Source organism: Alligator sinensis, unplaced genomic scaffold (genome assembly GCF_000455745.1).
Source record: "Alligator sinensis unplaced genomic scaffold, ASM45574v1 scaffold255_1, whole genome shotgun sequence".
Lineage (NCBI taxonomy): Eukaryota > Metazoa > Chordata > Crocodylia > Alligatoridae > Alligator > Alligator sinensis.
In genome coordinates, this window is record NW_005842270.1 from 470,537 (window position 1) to 476,912 (window position 6,376).

A 6,376-nucleotide genomic window follows, 5' to 3' on the forward strand; every position below is an offset into this window, starting at 1 on the left:
TGAGCCCTGTGCTGGGGAAGTGGACTCTGCCCCGGCCTCTGAGCTCCCGCGCGGTGCTGGATAAACCAGACTCCACCGGTGCCCTCCGCACGCGCCGTGCTTCCAGGTGCCTGACACAAGACCAGACAGTGCCAAGCACTCAGCTGCAGCCCGCAGGAGCCACACAAAATGCTGCATAGCTATGAGTGCTCAGGTCCTGGGTGCTTCTAGTCGGTGGCTTTGACTTGCACCTCTCCAAACCATGGAAGAGCCTGAATGTGAGGGCTGGACAGAAGGAGACAGATGCTGGGATGTGCTCTTGGCTGCAGCTCACCTGGCTGCTCTGACACGTGTGGGTCAAGGAACAGCCAGACACCAGCCCCAGTGATTCTGGCCTTCCTGCGGTCACCCTCTGTGCTGGTTGGCGTTGCTGACGTTCCCATTTTGGCACCTTTGCCTTCTGGGTGGGTGCGCACTACACTATAAACCACACAGAAGCAGGGCAAAGCAGGCTGCCAAAGCCAGCGCTCCCTGCTTCGTGGACCTCAGAAGGGCACAATGCAATGACAAAGTCCTGAGCGCTCATATCTCCTGCTCCCCTCCCTGCTGATTAGCAAGTGCTGACCTAGGAAGGTGTAAGAGGCTCCCCTCACACCATGCCTGACTCATCCGGCAAATCCCAGAAGGATTCACTCCATGATCATGTCACAGCAACAGGGATCTCCAAAGGCCTTGGGGGTGTTCCTCTATTTTGGGAGCTGGACCTGAGGCCCCTCATGCCTGCCGTTCCAGCCCCTGGGCACACACGGCTCCCAGCACCATCGGAGGGGAAGGCTGTTCTCTGAAAAGTCAAGGTCAGGGAGCTGCAGTGACAGCAGAAAATGGAGACATCCATCTAATCCTTAGCATCCCCCACATGCCCCTGGTACTCCACAGAATATTCCCATCCCACTGACAGGAAAAGCGAGGAGTGAGGAGGTGGAAGGACTCCCCCAGCCCTGCCGCTCCATCCTTCTGGCTGCTGGCCCCAAGCCCCACTCTCCAGGGGACTAATTGCACCACAGAGCAGATGGGAAGAGAGGCAAGATACCATCTGTAGGGGATGCCGCAAGCTCCAGACTGACGCATCCCTGTTCCTACCCGGTGCAAACAACTGCAGTCCTGGCTTTGCTACTCTTCACAAAGGGCTTTGCAGAGGGGGAGTTCTGCCTTCCTGTTCGAAGTTTGCTCCCACACCGGATGCTAGGTATGAAGTGGCTGAAGCCCTGGAGAACCAGGTGTGGGTGAGAAGGAGCCTTTCCTGAAGGCTGGGGATGGGAGGGAGTGGGGATCCTCCTGGCAGGGACGGATCACGAATTACAAGCTCTCGCAAGGCAGCGGGACAAACCAAGGGAACAAGAGAGCTGAGAACCACAAGCAGCTCAGACTGGCAGAGGACAAGTCACCCAGACAAGCTCACCTGAGTTCCTGATCTGAGGCCTAATTGTGAGCTCCTCCTAGGCCAGACGAGGCCCCCATGGCATGCAGCAGGTGTGCTATATCGAGGGCATGTATTGGGAATTGGGCACAGAGCCTCACAAAGCCTATGCTGGAGATGCTAACACACCCAGGCTAGTGGAGGTTGCACATAGGGTGGTGCACCAGAGAGCAGGGCTAGCATAGGCTGCAGGAGCTTCTGCATGGTAGAGGCAGGGTGGGAGGCCTGGGTTTTACCCATGGCTTCATGGGTGAAGCAGCAAATGCTGTGCGGGGGCTGGAGGCGCTCAGCTGGGCTAGACGAGGCTGCAGCTGGGATGGGGATGCAATAAGACCCCACATGTATGCACCATGATGGGAAAGTGGCCGACACACAAAGTGAAGCAGGAGTAACGGGGCTCAGGTGCACGAGAATACACGCCTCCCCACCCCCACATGGCTTCATGATGAAGCCCTCTGCCCTGAGACTGGAAGCGCTAATGAGAGCTCTGAGCAAACGTCCTGCTTGGCCTCCGGGGACAGGCAAAATGACCCCAAGGTCCCTCCCAGTGCCTCTTTCAATGAGCGTGGCTCCAAAGCTGCTTCCTTGGATCTGTGTCCACCTGGGAGCTCAGCCATTAGCTCCCCATTTAGGTAATCGATGGAGCACATGGGGCCCTCCAGACAAAGAGCTCCGGGCAGCTTTCAGCAGGTTGGCAGGCAGGGCTGAGATAGGAGCTGGCCCAGGCTCCGAGCAGGCTGGCAGGAAGTGAGGTTTAGGTTAGGAAGGACAGGCAGTAACAGCAAGGGCTTGGTGCAATTTAGTGCCAGGAGGAAGGAGCAGCGCCCCAAGCTCACAGAGTCCCCAGCCACCTGCGCGCAGTCTAGGAGGGTCCCGGCAGCCCGGGGGCATGGAGCCTCGGGGCTCCCCACACCCTCTTGTCCCCCAGCACTGCGCTGTGACAGGCCCCAGGCTGCACCCCCAGACAGTCCAGGATGCCCTAGCTCCTGGCACAGGTCGGATCACAGAAGTCAAAGAAGTGGGGCTAGAAGGGAGCTCCAGGGGTCATTTAGTCCAACCCCCTGCCTGAGGCAGGATCAGCCCTGTCCAAACCAAATCACAGCAGGGGGTTGGCTACATCCACACAAGCAGCAGCTCAGCGAGGAACAGCTCCGTTGGGCCCAGCCCTGCCCACAGGCTGCTTGGGAAAGGGTCTCCGAAGACCACGTGGCCTAGGTACCCCCTGTCCATACCCCTCCCTCTCCCATGTCATCCTCCTGCTCCCTGCACCAATGCTACAGCAACAGCACCTGGGCTCTTATGCTGCATATTGCTCATTTCTGCTCAAGGACGCAGGCTGCACCTTACCTATCCAGGATCCCCAAGCACTCACGCCTCCCTGGCAGGAACCCAGGACTAGGCTTAGCCTGAGGGATGCCCTCTAGCCAAGCTCCTGCCAGGCATGCTGCACTGAAACAAGAGCACTCCTTTCCCAGTCACTGCTCCCAAATGATCCTCTTGGTGTTTTGTCTGAAATCCCCACCCCCAAGAGATCATTTCCATTGCTAAACAGGCAGAGAGGCTCTTTGCAAGAGAACGGCAGCAGGTCTGGCTGGGGAGCATGCAGCAACGACCGCAATAACAAACATGCCAGCCACGATGGAGGATGGGGGGCTGGCCCTGTGGGCCCCTGCCTGCCTCACGCAGCGATGGGAGAGGAGCGGTGCCTACATCTCCTATGCTGCCGCTAGCCATGGAGGGCACGCTGCATATGGAGGCACCAGCACACAGAAATGCCCAGCAATATCCCTCCTTTGGGGACCATTACCATTATGCAATTCTTGGCCTCCTTCCCATGGGAGGCACCAGCACTGCCTGTGGGCAAAACCAGCTGCCAAGATATAATGGTCTGAAGAACAAAGACCAAAGCCAGATCACTCTGTGTTTTCAGTGCAGCACTGTGTCGAAAAGTCACTTCCTTTTGCATCAGGGGTCATCTCCACAGTGCATCTCCCAGAACAGGACCCACCAGTTTTCGGAGGCTGTGAGAGGCATTTGCAGTCAATGTTATTGCAGTAACAGCCTCGCTGCCTTGCCTCCCAGTGCAGGAACGAGAGCTCAGATGTGGCTGGGCTCTCCACTGAGTCAGGGCCTGGCGATGCATGGCAATAACATTTGTATGAACGCACATTCTTATTGCTGTTGACGTGGGGAGCACGTGCAGGCTGCATTCTTGGGCTATTTATCCTCATCAGTGTCAGGGGAGGAAAGAGCTCACAAGTGGCACAGATAATTGGAATTGCTCAAGTGAATGCTTCTGGATCACCCAGCTAATTTCTCCCACGGCGGGTGTGATCCCAGGCACGCGTGGAGCAGGCACGGTCCCACACGTGACAGGTTGGGTGGGGCTGTTTGCCATCAAGGTGCTGGGAATGTGGAGGTGGAGAGCCAGATGCCTCTGGACCTTGCTCTCCCATCCTGCCCCGGCTGAGTGACAAGCTTTGCTTTTCAACAATGAGCCATGCACTCAATTGCATTTTCACACAGACTTGAAGATAACAGTAAAAAAAGTCAAAAGGCCACAAGACATGGAGGCTTGCCCTAAAAGCTCCAGGACTAGACTTTTGCAGTTGCACACACAGAAGTCATGCACACCGTCCCTATGGCTGAATGCATGCTCCGGCAGCAGCAGGTTGAAGCATCTCTTCAGATTTCCACCTGGACACCTGACCGCGTACTTGCCATGCATCAGTGCAGTACTTCAGGGAAGCCCCCCATGCTGGGAGCATGTTTGCAAAGTACCAGGACTCATTAATGTCTTCCCTGGCCTGAGCACTGGTGCCCCCAGGAGCTGAGGGACCAGCTAGGAACTGCAGGGACAAATGGGTGGTTTGAAATAAAAGATGCAACAGGTTTTCTGGTCCAATCACCATGACATGGGGGTCAAAGCTCAACTCAAAGGACATCACAGAAATCCTAGAGAAGTAGGGCTGCAAGGGAGCTCCAGAGGGCACATCTAGTCCAACTCCCTGCCTGAGGCAGGATCAGCTCTGTTGAAACCCTCCAAGACACATCCATAATCTAAACCCTTTGTAAAGCAACCATCAACCCTGAACAACAAAAGCCACAACACCTGAACCTGCCACAGTGAAAGCAGGGGGACCACAACAGCCAACATCCTACTTGTATAAAAGGTTAACGTGTGCTTGAGAGATCCCAGGTAGGGAGCCACACAACCCACTACACAGGAAGGTAACCCCCCACAGTCCACCCCAATCTGACCATGACCGTGGAGACTAGAGAGGTTTCCCTTTCTCCAGCAGTTGTCCTTGCCTTGCTAAGAACGGTGGCAGTTACTGCACAGGACTCCACTCAGCGCGGCAGTAGCAGAGTTGGGAGCGGAGCTGGGTGCAGACACTCAGTGCCCTGTGGCTCGCTCGCCCTTGATTCAACTGTACATCACACAACCAACCCCTGCAAGAACGAAGCCTCCCCGGCACCCTGCCAGGAGCTCAACAGCCCCATCTGGTTTGCTTATAATGAAGCAGGCTGCGGCATGGGGGCAACCTGATCTGGGGAGAAGCTGCCTGCATCAAGGCAGAGCATTGCCTGCCAGGGTCTCCATGCAGCTCCCGGCTTCAAACGATGCCCCACCGTTTGTAATGTGCCAAGACGGCTTTCCCCTGAGGCACGGGCTCAGATGGCCGATGTGCCTAGCAAATGCCTCCCTGGGCTCTCAGCAGCCCAGCACTGCAGGGCTCCTGCAACCAGTCTGCTCCCTCTGCTCTACAGCAAACCCCAGCCACAAAGAGCAGGCACTAGCACCGGGTCCAACCTTGCCTTGCCCTGCCACGCTGCACACTGCCTTCCTACTGCGGGCGCATCCTGCTAGGACACTCCAGGCTCCAAAATAAGTCACTCAGGGCAGTGATTATGTCATGGTGATTGGGATTGGGCTAGGTCGCTGCTGCGGCTTTCTGAGCCTCTCTCTATGTGTCCTGAGCCTCTCTCTGTCTGTCCCGAGCCTCTCTCCATGTGTCCCAAGCCTTTTTCTGTGTGTCCTGAGCCTCTCTCTATGTGTCCCAAGCCTTTCTCTATGTGTCCTGAGCCTCTCTCTGTGTCCTGACCCTCTCTCTGTCTGTCCCGAGCCTCTCTCCATGTGTCCCAAGCCTTTTTCTATGTATCCTGACCCTCTCTCTGTGTGTCCTGAGCCTCTCTCTGTCTGTCCTGAGCCTCTCTCTCTGTGTCCCAAGCCTTTTTCTATGTATCCTGAGCCTCTCTCTGTGTGTCCTGAGCCTCTCTCTGTCTGTCCTGAGCCTCTCTCTATGTGTCCCAAGCCTTTTTCTATGTGTCCTGACCCTCTCTCTCTGTGTCCTGACCCTCTCTCTGTCTGTCCTGAGCCTCTCTCTATGTGTCCCAAGCCTTTTTCTATGTGTCCTGACCCTCTCTCTCTGTGTCCTGACCCTCTCTCTGTCTGTCCTGAGCCTCTCTCTATGTGTCCCAAGCCTTTTTCTATGTGTCCTGACCCTCTCTCTCTGTGTCCTGACCCTCTCTCTGTCTGTCCTGAGCCTCTCTCTATGTGTCCCAAGCCTTTCTCTCTGTATCCTGAACTTCTCTATATATGTCCTGAACCTCTCCCTATGTGTCCTGAACCTCTCTCTATGTGTCCTGAGCCTCTCTGTGTCCTGAACCTCTCTCTATACGTCCAGAGCCTCTATCTATCCTAAGGCTCTCCGTGTCTGTCCCGAACCTCTCTCCATGTGTCCTGAGCCCCCCTCTACCTGTCCTGAGCCCCTCCGACTCCCAGCTCAAGGAAGCCGAGCTGACCGTGCCCCCGCCCCGAGGGCCGAGAGCCCCCGGCCCTGGCTGCCTGGCGCTGTGTCCCGGCCGCTCCCGGCGCTGGCTGCTCGCAATCGGGTGCCATGAAACGCGGGTCATAAA